This window comes from Nannospalax galili, unplaced genomic scaffold (assembly GCF_000622305.1).
Source record: "Nannospalax galili isolate Female #2095 unplaced genomic scaffold, S.galili_v1.0 scaffold999, whole genome shotgun sequence".
NCBI classification, from domain to species: Eukaryota; Metazoa; Chordata; class Mammalia; order Rodentia; family Spalacidae; genus Nannospalax; species Nannospalax galili.
In genome coordinates, this window is record NW_008344824.1 from 535,706 (window position 1) to 552,452 (window position 16,747).

At 41.4% G+C, this 16,747-nt stretch overlaps 2 protein-coding genes and 1 non-coding gene across 3 annotated transcripts in view; 2 read left to right on the top strand and 1 right to left on the bottom strand.

Moving 5' to 3' along the window:
• The window catches only part of Chrm5 (cholinergic receptor muscarinic 5), a 75,579-nt gene that overhangs the window by 23,525 nt on the left and 35,307 nt on the right, over window positions 1-16,747 (bottom strand). The window lies entirely within an intron of this gene.
• The window catches only part of Aven (apoptosis and caspase activation inhibitor), a 178,866-nt gene that overhangs the window by 5,221 nt on the left and 156,898 nt on the right, over window positions 1-16,747 (top strand).
• LOC115071702 lies at window positions 3,430-3,556 on the top strand. Its single transcript, XR_003850792.1, has one exon. It is a non-coding gene; the product is annotated as a small nucleolar RNA SNORA11 (small nucleolar RNA).

The window sequence follows — 16,747 nt, forward strand, 5'->3', positions numbered from 1 at the left end:
CGTTCTGGTATTCTGTAACCTTATTGAATTTGTTTATCACTTTTAACAGTTTTTTTGGTAGCTTTGCTAGATTTTTCTACATCTAAACTAATACCATGTGCAAGCAGGTATTGACTTCTCTCTTTGGATACTTTCATGTTCTTACTCTGGCTGAGACTTCCAATACTGTACTGATTACAGGGGTGAAAGTGAAAGTCTTTGTTTTATTCCTAATGTTTATTGTTGTGATGAGCTGTTAGCAGAGTGGAAATCAAGGCCTATTAGCAGTCCTTGAATTTTTTTCCCTTTTTCCTACAGGTAATAGTAACTCACATTTGTTGAGCACTTAGTATGAAATTTGAACATAGCTTAGTAACTCACAATTAGGAAAGGTTAAATAACTTATCCACAGTTAACATGCAAATTGCTGAACCTGAATTCAACCTGGGTGTGTTGGCTCCAGAGCCTGTCTTTTGGTTACTGCTCTGAGCTACTTCTGGCATGACTTTAAAGAGGTGGTGGTGGGGAGGACTGGCAAGATTACTCATGGGTAAGAGCTCTTGCTGTGGAAGCATGAGGGACCTGGGTTCAGATTAAGTACCCCTGTGAAAAACTGGGCATCGCATCTTGCACCTGTCACCCCAGCACTTGGGAGCCCGGCAGACAGGAGGATGACTGGAGCTTGGCTCGCTGCAGCCTAGCCGAGCTCCAGGTTCAATCAGAGATGTCTCAAGCAAAACAGGGATGACATCCAGTGTCTTCCTCTGGCCTCTGCGCATGCACACACACACAGCTTTTGAAAGATATTTTCATGTTTCAACATGAAAATCATGTTTCAATATGATTACAAGGTTGCACAATAATACTGATACCACATTTAGTTATTTGAATGTTAGTAGATCTTTGCTTTCTTGATCCATATTTATATGGCAAATGTGTATGTCTATATTCATTTTTTTTTTTAAAAGAGACAGGGTCACTGTGTAGCCCAGGCTACCCTCCAGCTCCTGGCCATAAGCAGTTCTCTTGCCTCAACCTCTCAAGTCAGGACTACAGATGTGTGCTATTGTACCCAGATGTGATCACTATTTAGTTACTTATATTCAATAAAACATGAGAGCTGGGGCTGGAGAGATGGCTCAGTGGTTAAGAGCACTGACTGCTCTTGTAGAGGATCTGGGTTCCACTCCCAGCACCCACATGGCGGGTATGAGTCATCCTTAACTCCAGTTCCAGGGGAATCTGAAGCCCTCTTCTGACCTCTGTGGCATTGCATGACATGGGTGTACTCACATGCAGGCAATCTCATACACATAAAATAAAAATAATAAATTAAAAAAAAACCTTAAAAAAAAAGACGAGAGCTGTTTATAACTGCACCAAGGGAAGTAGAACTTTGGAGGTATATTTTTCTTACCAAAGTTTTGCTTGGTAAATAATAATATATATCCATTGCCTGAGGTAAATAATAATATATATCCATTCCCTGAATAGTACTATGAACTCTTGTTGCCATTCTTACTCCGTACAAGGGAAGTCTGTTACTTTGATGCTCATACTTAGAATGAGCCTGATTTGGTATCAAGTCAGATCCTGGCAGGAATCTAAGGCACTTGTTCCTTCCCTGTTGCTGAAGCGAGTTACTTGCATCATGATAGCCAGCAGAGACTGGGAGCTCATTAATCTCAAACTCAAGTGACAGCCTGTAGGATTGTGTTTTCCCCCTTTTTACAAAGACTGAAGCAGGTTTGGTTAGAAACAGAACGTGCCTAAGTGTCTCAACAAAAGACTGCTGTAGGATTAGCCTTTGGAGCCTGGCTACATTGTTCTAGGCCAGTCTGGCTTACGTTGTGAGATCCTGTCTTTACATAAAAAAGCAGCTTTTGCCATTCTCTCTTGCCACTGTGTGCTGCTGCGTGATGCTATAGGTGTTCTGACATGTTTGTCTGTGTTAACAGTGTGCTATTGTGAGGTGTGTTATGCTGGCTCACTATTGTTTCACCTGCATATTTCTTTTATCTACACAGATAATTTATCCTCGCATGATTTTGCTTATTCTGCTTACAAATATCTTGAGGAGGGACTGGAGAGATGACTCAGTGGTTAAGAGCACGGGCTGCTGTTGCAGAGGATCTGGGTTCTGTTCTAAGCACCCACATGGCAGCGCACACCTGTCTAGCTCCAGTTCCAGGGATCCAATCCCCTCTTCTGACCTCCTAGGGCATTTCACGAACACAGGGGCACTTATATACATGCAGGCAAACCACTAATACACATAAAATAAAAATAAATCAAATTAAAAAAAATCTTGAGGAAATCATCTACAGTGTTGTACCTTTAAGTTTGTATATAACATTTTAAAATCAACTTGCTGAGATACTTTAAAAATATAAAGTTTCCAGCATATTGTATTCATTTGTTAATTAAAACATTGCATAGAAAGCATTTTAAGGCTGGGGATGTGGCTCAGTTGGTAGATTGCTTGTATAACATGCTTAAGGCCCTAGGTTCGCTCTCCAGCCCCACATAAACCTGTAATTCCAGTGCTCAGGAGATGGAGGCAGGAAGATCAGCTACATAATAGTTAGAGGCCAGCATGGGCTACATGAGACCCTGTCTCACCCTTAGCAGTAAAAGGCAGTAAAAGCATTTTAAATAAAACATGCACACTAATTTTTATAAACATGTATATTTTAAATACTATAGTGATTGAAATGGGTAAAATCCAATCTCAAATCACTTTATAGTTACAGTATATAGATACCTGTATATTCTCTGGTGTGAATAGACCATTAGTAGCTGCAATTTGGAAAAATTGATAATATTCAGGTAGTATTTTTTAGTTTTTTTTTTTTTTTTTTAGGTAGGGTCTCACTGTGTAGCCCTGACTGTCCTGAAACTCCTTATATAGACCAGGCTGGCCTTGAACTCATGGAGATCTGTCTGCCTCTGCCTCCCAAGTGCTGGTATTAAAGGTGTGCCCCACGACATCTGGCTTAGCATTCATTCTTAAAGTGTGCTGTGTGAGTTTCATTCCTGTGTATTTGAAATTCCTTGGGATGTCTAGAATGGTGTTATTATGATTTATAACCATTAATTTCAACCTTGCATTTTTTGTGTGACTTTTATGTGTTAATATTCATTTTGCATTTTACACATCTGGAGTATAATTTCCTAGAAGTGTGATGTAACAGTGCTTCATTTCTCTTTATAGAAGTTCTGATTAAAGGGTTTTTTTTTTTCCTTTTTTCTTTTTCTTTTTTTGGTTGTATGAGGCAGACTCTTCTGTAGCCCAGGTTGGCCTGGGACTCTATATTGTAGCTCAGGCTGACCTTGATCCTCCTGCCTTGACCTCTCAGGGACTGGGATTACAGGCATGTGTCACCATATCTGATAGGATTTCTCCTCCCCAAGAAACAGGTAGTAGAGTTGAAAGCAAATGTGTGAGTTGGGGTGTGCCCAGAGCAGGGGGCCTGAAGAATGGCTTCTCTGTTTATAACACACCCAATAGGAATCTGGTCATTGTGTGAGGAGGGTTGCAAAATGGGACCTTACTCTGAGGAAATGCCCTACACACTTAAAAAAAAGGGGTGGGGCAGCAAGAAAAATAAATTTGTAAGCACCTTTTATCTGAATTAAATCAAGAACAATTGACCTATCTGTGAAATGAAAGTTGAACTAGATGTTTTAATTACAAAACCCTTTTCCAGTTCCAAAACAATGAGCAGAAAATATCAGGCCAAGGGTAGGAGGTACAGCTCAGTGTTAGAGCCCTGTGCCTAGCATGCCAGAAAGGTCCTGGGTTCAATCCCTGGCTCAGGGAAGAGAAAGTCAGGCCAGGTGTAGGTAGGATCCATTGCGTAGAACGTGGGTTTCCTCTCAACTGGGATGAAACCAGCAACCAAAGTACAGTGTTAGCTGTGAACAGCAGGTGGGGTAAGTAGTACAGCATTTTCCAAATGGGAGTCCCATTCATTTCATACATCAGTTAGCAAAGTCATTGAACAAACAGGAAATGCTTGCCAAGCTGTGGTTAGGCAGTAGCTGAGATTAAAAGCTTCTTAGTGGCCACAGTTTTTTGCTCCTCAGTTCCTCAAACCACAGCACCCATCTAAGCAAGGCTGCATTCTCCTTGTTCTCTTCTTTCGTTTTCCTCCCTTTATTTTATAGAGAAGAAAAACTTAAGAACCATTTTCATTGTGCATATTCATTACATGGTTCTGTGTTAAGTAAGGACATTTTCTACAATGTCCATTCTCCCCCCTTCCCCTGCCTCTCCTTCCCCATCTCAGCTAGTCTCCTTTGCTCCTCTCAACAGCTTCTCCTCTACTATGATGTCATATATACACACATGATTTTAGGTATCTGTAAAATCTAGGAACCACAAGTGAGAGAAAATATACAATTTTTGTCTTTCTGAGACTGGTTGAATTTGCATAATATGATCATCTCCACTTGTGTCCATTTTCTTGCAGTGACGTAACTTTATTGTAATTTGTGGCTGAAAAAAGAATTCCATGGTATCTAATGTACATTTTCTTTATCCATTTTGACAGAGGAGAATCATTTGAGCTAGAGCTTCTCATTTTCTGTAGACGTTTGTCATTTTCCCTGGCTAAGTATCACCAGGTATGCACTGGCCAATACCAGTTAACAAATGTGTTCATTTAGGCATTGAACATTCTGTCCTTGACATGGGCATTTCCAGGTGAATATGTTTCCAGATATGGGCTTGTGGTGTAAGCCCCAGGTCTGGTGTGTTATATGTGTGAAATGTTAGTACAACTTCATTTATTATGGCATATTAAGGGTTTAGAATCAAAGCAAACCTTACATTCACAAAATAAATTTTGTGAAATAGCAGGCAGTTTCTTTTGGGTTTTTAATGTCTTCTGATAGATTGTTTTTATTTATTGTACTCTTAGTTTTCTGGATTGCAGAAATAGAAATTACATATATAATGGCTTTTTTTTGAGCATCACAGCTACCTGTAATACCCCCCCCCCCCCAAGTGGCATATCCTTAAATACACATTTATTTTAAAGAACAGGTTTATGGGCTGGAGAGATGGCTTGGCAGTTAAGAGCACATACTGCTCTTCCAGAGATCCGGAGCTCATTTCCGAATAACCACATCAGGGGACTCATGACCACCTGTAACTCCTGCTCCTGGGGGGTTTGATAGCTCTGGCTTCTGTGGGCTCCTGCACTCATGTGTACATACCCCCCCCCACAGACACATGCATATACACATAACTAAAAGTAAAAATAAAATCTTTTTAAAAAAATTAAAAACAGGTTTAGTTAGGCATGGCGGCACATGCCTATCATCTTAGCACTCAAGAGACTGAGGCAGGAGAATCATTAGTTCCAGGCCAGCCTGGGCTATATAGTAAATTGCAGGCAGGCCTGAGCTTGCCTCAAAAAAGTAGAGAGCAATCAGTGCAAAGAACAAGTTAATTTGGTCCCTCTTTTTGACCATGCTATATAAACATGTTGACCCATATCCCTCTCTATGTCTACATGTATGTTGGATATATGGGCCATGTATTAATGTACTCTCTGCAAGCTCAATCCCAGTTTTCCCATTTTGATGCTAATTTACATCTTGGTAACATACATCTTTCCACTGACATTCTTTCCTTCCTCCCTTCCCTCCCTATAAGACCAGCATGTACTTTGTAATTGTTGAAGGGGATTATGTAACCTAGGGACTCATTGTAGTATGAAGACTTCTATAATAAAAGTAAAAATTCAGAGGCAGAATGTAGGCCATTGAGATGGCTCAGTGGAAAGGCTCTTTTTGCCCAAGCCTGACCCGAGTTATATCTTTTGAACCCAAGTAAAGATGGAAGGTGAGAGCCAACTCCACACAGTTATCCTTTGACCTTCAGGTGCATTCCCTCCACCCCCACCCCACACAGTTTAAAAAACATTAAAGGTCTTATATTACTTTTTATCTCTAATAGAAAAGGAATAATTTGGCATTTGAGAACATTATTTGAGTCATAAATAATGTGTTTTTAAAAATTAAAAAAATTTTTTTGAGACAGGATCTCACTATGTAGTGCTGGCTGGCCTGGAACTTGCTGTGTAGATCAGGTTGGCCTCCCATAGAGATCTGCCTGGCTCTACCTCCTGAGTGCTGCAATTAAAGGCATATGCCATCATGCTAGTGATAATGGTGTTTTGGAAATGGATTAATTGTTCAGTATTCCCTTTATCATTTGACTTTGCATTATTTTCTCCTTGATCTGTTTGGATTAACAATGAGGTAGATGTGGACTTTGCTCTGGATTTGTGTGTGTGTGTGTGTGTGTGTGAGAGAGAGAGAGAGAGAGAGAGAGAGAGAGAGAGAGAGAGAGATACTGCTGTAGTCCTAACTACTCACAGGATCGTGTGAATCCAGGAGCTTGAGGCCAGCCTAGGCAATGTAGCACAACCCCATGGAGGGAACAATATCCAAACCCTTTCCCAGGCCCCAAAAGGCCTTCATGGCTGGACTCCTGCTCATCTCTTTTCACTGCCTCTTTCTGATTCAAGCCTTTCAGCCAGGAAAATTACTTCATTTTTGATCCTTGAATGCAGTGGAGTTTTTCCTGAGGGTTCCTTGCTGCCTGGAACATTCTGCTTTCCTGTGTCCCTGTCTTTACATAGCCTGCTGTGTGCTTCCAGTTCATGCCTTCAGTGTTGTCTCAGAGCTTTCTCCATGCCAAGTTGCCTCTATCACTCTCCATCTCCTTCCCTGCTTTATTTTGATGGTAGTAAGCAGTACCTGAAGTTACACTCTACATGTTTATATGAACGAATGTTATCTGTTCATCTGTTTGTTTGGCTTCTTTAGTGGATGGATGTTCAATGAGGGCAAGGAGGCTGCTTGCTCACTGCTGTGTTCATGCACACTGGCCAGGGTCTGGCATCGTATAGGCTCTTAGTAGGTTTTTTTTTAAACAATATTTTATTTATTTTTTAAATATTTTATTTATTATTTTTATGTGTTTGCATGTATTGCTTGCATGTAGCTAAGTGTACCCATGTCGTACAATGCCCATAGAGGACAGAAGAGGCTGTCAGATCCCCTGGAACTGGAGTCACGGATAGATGTTAGCTGCTATGTGGGTGCTGGATTTGAACTTGGGTCTTCAAGAACAGCCAGTGTTCTTAACTGCTGAGCCATCTCTCCAGTCCTTATTTATTTTTATTTCATGTGTATGAGTGTATTGCCTGCATGTCCGTAGGTGCACCCGTGCCATGCAGTGCCCTCGGAGGTCAGAAGAGGGTGTCGGATCCCCTGTAAGTGGAGTTATTGATGGTTGTTAGCTGCCATGTGAGTGCTAGGAATCAAACCTGGGTCCTCGGCAAGAGCAGTCAGTGCTCTTAATCCCTAAGCTATCTCTCCAGCCCCTTTTAGTAGGTTTTGATATACCATTGGATAATGGATTTTTGTTTAAGCAAAGAATTATTTTCAGTATTCTGGAAACATTCACATTTATTTTCTATGGACAGGTTTTATGCTTTTTCTGTTATAACTAAAGGTAATAAAGGGAAGACAGATTTAGCTGTACATCTGAACCCAATTCTATTATCCAGGCTCCTTTCTGGATAGTTTTCTATCTTGCCATTGGTGAAAAGAGCCAAATGGGTATAAATGCCTCTGTTAAAGAAAGCTGTCAGAATTTCTAACAGGCTTTCTTTGGTGCTTTTAACAACCTTATGGTGCGTATAGACTAGGTCTAGTCATCAGTGGCACTGGCATACTTGAACAGCTGTTTACTTTGAGTAGTTAACCTAGCACCATAAGCCTGGCGTGGCTGAAGGGCTGACATGCAGCTGAGGCTTACAGACTAGGGACTAGACAGGGGTGCTGTCCCAATTCTGGTAGTTTTGTTCTGTCTCCATCTCATTCTTTATTAGGGTTTAAAATAGTGACAGCTATGAGGAGGCTAAACAAGTTGTGCAGTGAATGCTATGCTTTTAGAAGAACTAGTGACCAGGTCTTTCCCACCCTGACAGCATGATGGAGGGGAAGAGGGAGGAAGAACCAGCCTGCACTCAGGTGTGTGAGAGCTCTTTTGGACGTCTGAAGTTGTCAAAACAGATGCTGCCTCAGCAGCTGATGCCAATGTTGCCCAGGAGACCGTGGCTGGGAGGAAGCTAGCCTGCTGTACCTTATATTGATTGTTGATTGTTGATTGCACTAAAATCTGTGGACCAATTACCTGAGGAGTCAGAAAAGTAAAGGCAAACTGGCAGATTGGGAGAAACTGAAGTCTGGAGAATAGACCTGTGTCAGGGGCTAGTGGGGTGAATTTATCCCTGATTTTCCTTCTTTCTTCCCTTGAGCAATGGTGTGCTCTCAGCAGAGCTGCAGGATGCCATAGAGGTAGCTAAAATCCAAGAGAATACCCATGTTTCTGAGCAGAATATCAGGAAAATGTGAGCCAGTGCATGTGGAGGGACTCACCCCCTTGTTTGAGTCATGATGGGCAGATGCCTTGGAGAGCCAGGGTTGCTGGGTGTGTAGAAATCCTGTCCTTTTGGCAGGGGAATGGGGAAGAAGAGCTCCTGTAGTCTTAAGTGTGGGAGAGTCCGTTTTAATTATTTTTTTCTCTTTATCCTCTGAATGTGGCCTTCTTGAGAGCTGTCTCCCCGAGGGACAATGTGAGTAGCTAGAAATCCAAAGAAACATGGCTGAGAGAACCCTGGAGATGAAAGAGCTGGAAAAGAGACTCCCTCCCATTCTGTTTATGAACTGGCCCAAGGCTCTGGGCCACTTGGAACTAGGGATGTGGGAGACAGACCCAGACTGATGCAGCACAAGCCTCCTGAGTTGAGGTGATATTGGAACCATCACCTGTAGAGCTTGCTGTTTGAACCTAACTAGATTATAGTCCAACAGAACAGATTAAGCAAAATCACAACCCTGTTCAGAGGAAGTGGTCTAATGTTAGGTCTTAATTGTGATGGTTATATCCAAGGACAGTTGCTTACAAGCTGAGGACACTAACTATAAACCATCTTTCTCCATTTACAGAGGACTATACCAGGACCTAGAGTCTAAACAGCTTCACATTCAGCATTGCTATTCAAAAGCTTCCCAGTCTACCAGGGAAATGTATAACCCATTCCTGAGGCAAGAAATAGCCAGTGCCAGCCTCAAGATGTACTGGATATTGGTATTATTAGAGATTGTAGAGGTTATTATAGTGTGCTATATAAACTGTTTTGAAATGGATAGACCTAGCTCTTCTTTAAAAGAAAAAAAGTTTGTTATTTTTGTGAGTATGTAGGGAGCAAAAGGTCATAAGTGCTGGTTTATGTTTGGGCAACATGGTGCTGATATGGACATCTGGTATGAGTTAGCTAAAAGATGGCTGGCACTGGACATAGTGAGGGGCAATATGAGTCAGCACAAAATGGCTGATGCCAGATGTCTGAAGACCCAAAAAGTAAACAATGGTGTAATCTGTTGTATAACTATTTTTGGCAGAATGCCACTTTTGTGTGATTCTGTATAAATATGGTTTTGAGGTAAGAGTCTGGAGTTCTTTGCTTTTGCTAGCCTGCCTGTGTATGTCTTTTTGTAGGCCTGTGTGTTGGTCTGTGTTTGCCTGTGCCTGCTTGTGTGTGACTGGTGTGTGCTGGCATGTACCTAGGTGCCTGCCTAATGAATAGTATGTCTCATCTGCCTGCAGCTCCTCCAAATCTCCTCAACCTCCCAGCTGCCTTTGACCCTCCTTTCCTGGCATTGGAGCATAGACCTCACAGGGCATGAGTGTATGTGCTATATGTGCCCGTGTGTGGGGGTATGCACACTTATGCTCGAGTGCATGAAGGCCAGAGAGCATCAAGTGTCCACCTTATCCCTTTGAGACAGGGTCTCTTATTGAACCTGGAGCTAGACTGGTGGCTTGCTGGGGAGATTCTCCTGGCTCTACCCCACACAGTGCTGGGGTACCTTTGCACACCATGTCCAGTGTTTTACATGGGTGTTGGGATCTGAATTCAAGTTCTTAGTCCTTTGCAGTAAATGGGTTTACTCACTGAGTCATCTCTCCAGCCTCAATCTAGCTTTTATTCTTCATTTTTGTTTTGAATTTTTGAGACAGGGTCTCCCTATAGCCCCAGCTGGCCTGGAATTTGCTATGTAGACCAGGCTGGCCTTGATCTCACAGAGACCCACCTGCCTCTGCCTCCAGAGTGCTGGAATTAAAGGTGTGTGCTAGCATTCCCAGCTTAGTTTTTCCTTTAGTAGAGAATATAAGAGAAAAATGTGACTTTGGGTTAGGCAAAGATTGTTTTAGGGAATCAAATGCACAGTTTACACACATGCACACACAGACACCCAGGGATCAATTTGACTTCATAAAATTAGAACCTGCTTTGGGAAGAACACTCACAAAAAAGTGTAAAGTCAAGTCACTGAGTGTGGGAGAAAATATTTCCAAGTCATATACCTAATGAAGAATTGTATTCTGAAAATAATAGCATATTTTTGTATAACTCAATTAGAAAATAGTCCATTGAGAAGATGGGAGCCAGGCATGGTGGCACATGATTTAATCCCAACACTCACGAGGCAGAGGCAGGCAGATGTTTGTGAGCTTGAGGTCAGCCTGGTCTATATAGTGAGTTCCAGGGCTACAGAATGGAACTATTTATATTGGTGACAAATAATTGCAAGAGGTTCAACATTATTGTCTATAGAGAAATGCAAATTAACATCACAGAAACATATGAATTTGAATGACTGAAAAAAAAATTTTTTTTTTAACAATACCAAATCTCCCAGTTTTTTTACAAGGTCAAGCATATATTTAAAACCTGGCAATCTTGTTAGGCATATATGTACCCAGAGAAATGGAAACATACAGATATTAATAGTGGCTGTTTTTCATAATTGCCAAGAGCCAGAAGCAATCCAAGGTTCTGTAATAATGAACAAATACACAGAATGTGATGCAGTGATTTAATGGGTTAGAGCTTAGCAGCAAAAAGAAATGGTCTGTTCACAGCAACATGGATACATCTCATGTACTCCACTGAGGCTGAGAAGCTCAACTCAAAGGGCACAGCACTGTGTGATTTTGTTTTTGTGACCTGGAAATGGGGAGACGAGTTGAGTAAGCAGATCTGTGGTTGGAGGTGAGGTTAATTACATGAGGTGACTTGATGGAACTTATGGACTGAGGTGACTTGTGCCTTAATTGTGGTGGTGGTTAACATCACAGTTTATTTGTCCAGACTCTGTATAAACTTTGTATAAATTGAAAAAAATTATTGGAGAGCCATATAGTTTTAATTTTTTAAAGATAAATATTCCAGACGAAGATGACTGTTAGTTAAAAAATATTTTATTTATTATTTTTATTTTATGTGTATGCATGTATTGCCTGCATGTAGGTAAGTGCACTCATGTCGTGCAATGCCCGCAGAGGACAGAAGAGGCTCTCGGATCCCCTGGGACTGGAGTTACAGACAGTTGTTAGCTGTCATGTGGGTGCTGGGATTCAAACCCGGGTCTTCTGCAAGAACAACTAGTGTTCTTAACCACTGAGTCATCTCTCCAGCCCCAACTGTTAGTTTTTAAAGGAGGTGTCTTGGTACTGTGTAGGTAGTGAACCTGTGTGCCATTTATTTATTATTTCTTTATTTTTAATATAGAGTTTCATATTGCTCAGACTGGACTCAAAACTTGATGTGTAGCCCATGATCTTGACCTTCTAATCCTTTTTGATCTGCCTTTCAAGTGCTGGGATTAAAGGTATATGTTTCCCATACCCAGTTTCTGTGGTGCTGTGGATCAAACCTAGGGCTTTGTACACGCTAGGCAGAGATTCTACGACTGACTACATGAGTGCGGTGCCTGCTGAGGCCAATAGTATCTGATCCCCTAGAGTTGGAATTACAGGCTGTTATGAGCCACCTGACAGGGGTGTTGGAAACTGAACTCTGGTCCTCTGCAAGAACAGTATGTACTCTTAACCATTGATCCATCTCGCCAAACCCCCTCTCCACCTTATTTTTTGAGACAAAGTCTCTCACTGAACCTGTAGCTCACCCCTTTGCCTGGACTGGCTAGTGAGTGAATGCCAATGATCTACATGTCTGCCTCCTCAGTGTTGGAATTACAGGACATGTGCTGATGCTGGGGACCAAATCCAGGTCCTCATGCCAGTGTGACAAGCACTTTACAGACTGAGGCATCTTCACAGTCCCCCACTTCGACCTAGAGCTTCTTTTTAAAAACAAATCGTATGTAGCAGCTAAGTAAGTGCCTGAGTCCTGCATGCTTTTGAAAATTGGAGTTCTGCATGCTTTTGAAAATTGCCCTTCTGGACCAGTTCTCAGTTGTAGGAGAATCTGAGCTATTGCGTTTTGAAAAACTTTAGGGATATAGAATATGCGAGCAGGTTGGTCAGTCTCAGTCTCTGTGTCTCTTTCAGTCTCTGTCTCTTTCTCTTAACTGTGATTTTATGGAAGGAAGCAAAGATTATTTTGCTGGCAATGGTGACCTTTTCTTTGGGACAGACTCTGTCCCTCAGGGTCTTTTTCTGTCCTCGTTATTCACTAGGGCTGTCTCCAAGAAAGCCTCTTCAGAACTCCTTTTATGATAGACCATTCTCCAGATATTTTCTTAACTCCTTGTCAGAATTGTGATAATGGCAGTGCTGCAGGGAGTGCTTTGCATGTCGGCCACTCTAATCAGTCAATATTGCTTCTCTAGAAATTCCACTATTTTGAAACAGATGAGCTTTTTCTTTTGTTTTATTTTTGCACTAAGCACATATAGTGTTTTTGTTCTGCCAAGTCTAGAGTTTGTGTTCTGGTAGAAATTAGCTATTTTTGCTTTTTCAGGTTCATTCCTCTTGAGAATTTAGATTACAGTTTAAATTCATAGACTTTCTTGTTAGAAGAAGGCAATACCAGAATTTAATTTGTATTCCTCCCCTAAGAGTTTTTGGTTGTTTTTGGTGGGGATCTAGGGAAAGTTGAATTAAATGTTGCTTTGGATTTCTGAGCAGAGATCAATAATCTCTGACTTATGCAAAAAGTAAGGCACACAGTGAGTACTAGCACTGCCAACTTTAAGGAATCTCACCGCCATGCAGATGTGCTGTGACCCAGCTTCCAGACACCCAGTTTGCCTGCTCTACTATAGCATCTTGATTGTGGGATTTGCGTTTTGTCCTTATGGATCAGGAGCTTTGAGAAAATCCGCCTTTCTCTAAAGCACAGTGAAATCTTTCTCCTTAGGTGTCTTTGCTGCCCTTTCTTTTAATTAAAATTTTTTTCTTCCTAATGCTGGAAGAGCTTCCTAAAGGTCACAGTTGAGCACAGCTGCAGAAGGAAAATGTAGATTGTAGAATTCCGTCCTGTCATTGGGGGAAAGGGTGTCTTGAAAATTGTTGTGTCTAAAAAGTAAAACGTGCCTTTTCTCACTTCTTTATTCTAGTTAAAGTAGGAATGGGAAGGGAAGGAGTTTTGCTAATGCACAGCCATGATGCCATGCAGTTGAAGACTGGGGAGTAAGGAATCAGTTTGGCCAGAGGAGTGTGCCAGGCAGGAACCTTGCAAATGCCATGCATCATGCCGCTGAAGTAGATTTGAAGAATAATGTGTGCACTTGCCTTCACGCAAACAATGGCTTTCATTTTATTTATGAAGTATTTGCACTTGAATTCTACATAATATTTGCACAGTAGCTGCTGTTCGGTTTCTATGGAGTTTGGGAACCATTTATAAGAGTATTGTGAGCGCTTGCTTTTCTACTCTCATTAATGTCACATGTAAATACTCTTGATGAAGAAAAGGTCTTAACATGAAACAGAAACAGACAGCCCTCAAAACAGTAAAGACAAGCTTTTTATACACTCTGTCCACTAGAGAAAAGAAAAAAGGAGGGTAAACATAAAAGAGAACTTCAGATGCCAGGAAGCCAGAATCCTTACACGAAAAGACTTTTTAAATAATTGGTGTAGTGACTTGATCCTCCTCATTTGGTCAGTGTGTGTATAGTGTTGTTACCACATGATATAGGCAGGTCTAGTTTTCTGTAGTATGCAGTGGCAAATCAATCAGTTTTTGCTGGTTAGATTGATTTTGATGCTTGTCTAGGAAGACAACTAAAATGTGTGGCTGGGATGCAGCTCTATGTTTACCTAGCAGGTACAAAGCCCCAGTTTAATCCTTAGCAAAAGAAGGGGAAAGTTATGTAGATATATTTTGTGTTTTGGAGAAATTTGATATAGTAGTTAAACCTACAGCCTTTTGCCACAAAGGGAATGAGATTATAATTTGATCTGATCAAGCGATTGAATGATATGATAGGATGAGTCGTGGAGATACGCAGAGTGTCCAGCTGCCTGGCTGTGACAGAACACATGTCAGGGAAAACAGCAAGAACTGCAGCCCATCCAGAGCCCTGAGGTGGGGTTAGGAGAGGATACCCTAGCACATGGTGGAGTGGAACCTTCTGCAAGAAGAGGCAGAATGAGGTGTGATCACACTTGTTTCATTTTTCTTTCATATTTTACCAACAGCTGACTTCTGTTTTAGTTTGCTCTGGGGTATTTTTGATAACTGTGCTGTAGTGACTTGTCATCAAGCCATTTCCCTCTTTGTGAATCTTGCTGTTTTCAATGATTGCAATAGTAAATTTCAGTGAGTAAATTTTTGGATCAGAGATTGTTCACTTGTGTGGTTGGTGAATTTTTGAAGTGGGTACATAAAATAGATTTCATCTATGTACATATAATTGATTATGTGTAAGATCCTGCCCATCCTCTAGGATTTTACTGATATTAAATAAGATAGTTGAATGAAATGAGCTTGGAAAGATGTCTGATGCCATTGATGTAGGAAGGGTAGTTTCCCATACTATAATTCTTGGCTGGGGATATAGCTCAGAGATAGCATGCTTAGCATGCATCAGCCCAAGTTCAGTCTCCAGTACCATTTAGTCTTTTTCTTGCAGCATCTTTCCATCTTTCTGGGCCCTTAGCCTTAACTTTCTCCATTGGTAGTCATGAGAACATTCAGTAGGGCTTTAGATACTAAGATAATTTTACATGTAAAAAAAACTTTTTGGGGGGGGGGTCTTTTTGAGACAGGGCCTCCCTGTAGCCCCATCTGGCCTGGAACTTGCTATGTAGATCAGACTGGCCTCTAACTCAAAGATCCCTTCTACCTCTGCCTCTTGAGTGCTTGGATTAAAGACACCCCCCCCACATCTAGCAACCCCCCCCGCTTGTGTTTTGCCTGCTTGTATGTAAGTGCGTCTGTGTTGTACAATGCCTGCAGAAGCCAGAAGAAGGCATCAGATTCCCTGGAACTGGAGTTATAGGTGGTTGTTAGCTGTCATGTAGGTGGTGGGAAACAAACCCAGGTTCTCTGGAAGGGCCATACGAGTTCATAACCACTAAGCCTTCTCTCCAGCCTCTACACTTTTTTTTTTTTTTTTTAACCTCTTAGACAGGATCTTGCTCTGTAGTCCCAGGCTAGCCTCTAACTTACTGTGTAGCCCAGTTTGGCCTCAAACAAGAAGTGTTCCTCCTGTCTCAGCCTCTTAAATGTTGGGATTACAGGCATGAGCTACTACCCTTAGAGTTGTTATTATTTTTACTTTGGTCTTTTTGAGACAGGGTCTCTCTGTAGACCCCAGCTGACCTTGAACTCACTATGTAGACCATGCTGGCCCTTAACTCACAGAGATCTGCCTGCCTCTGCTTCCTGAGTGCTGGGATTAAAGGAGTGTGCCACAATACCCAGCAGAATTTTTTTTTAACACTAATCTTTTGCTCAGTGAAGAGACATTTGCATTTTAAGCTATTTTTCATCCTGCCTCTGTCTATAAGACCTTGAACAAATCCCTCTTTGTACCTTATTTCATCTCTAATGCCTAGGGACTTCAATTGGAAAATGGTTAATCCAAAAGAAATATTGTTTCTGCCTTCTTTCCATTTTGCCTCTTTAGATTTATATTGTAGAAGAAACTAGCAAAATCTCTGCCTTTAAAATAGAAAAGGAAGCTGGGTATGATGGCACTCAGGGGAATTGCTATAAATTTGAAGCCAGTCTACATAATGAGTTATGCCAGCCTGGACTACGTAGCAGTACCCTGTCAAAAAAAAATGAGAGTATTACCTAATGGTAAATCTGTAATCTGATACATTGAAAAATGGTTTTAAAGAGAAAAAAGAAGAACCCAGTCAGATCTGGTAGTGCAGGCTGGTAATCCTCGCTGCTCATGACTAGGTAGGAAAATTAAAAGTTCAAGGCTTGCTTGGGTGTCTTAGTGAGACTATGCTTCAACATAAAAACTAAAAATAGAACTATGGATACAGTGCACTGTTAGGGTGCTTAGCTAGCATAAGTGAGGCCTTAGAGTAAATCTCCAGTACTGAAAATATTTTGAAGAATTGAAACCTGGCAGGCATGGTAGTGCATGCTTGTAATCCCAACATTTGGGAAGCTTGAGGCAGGAAGTTTGTGGTCAGCCTAGGTTACTTAGTGACTGTCTAAAAAAAATAACAATAAATCTGGGGCTGGAGAGATGGCTCAGCAGCTAAGAGCTGCTCTTCCAGAGGACCCAGGTTCTATTTCCAGAACCCACATGGTTGCTAACAGCTGCCTGTAACTCCAGTTCGAGTGGATCCGATATTCTCTTCTGGCCCCCGAGGGCTTGCATGGCATGGGTGCACTTGCATACATTCAGGCAATATACTCACACACATAAAATAAAAATAATAAACACAAAACCCAGTAAA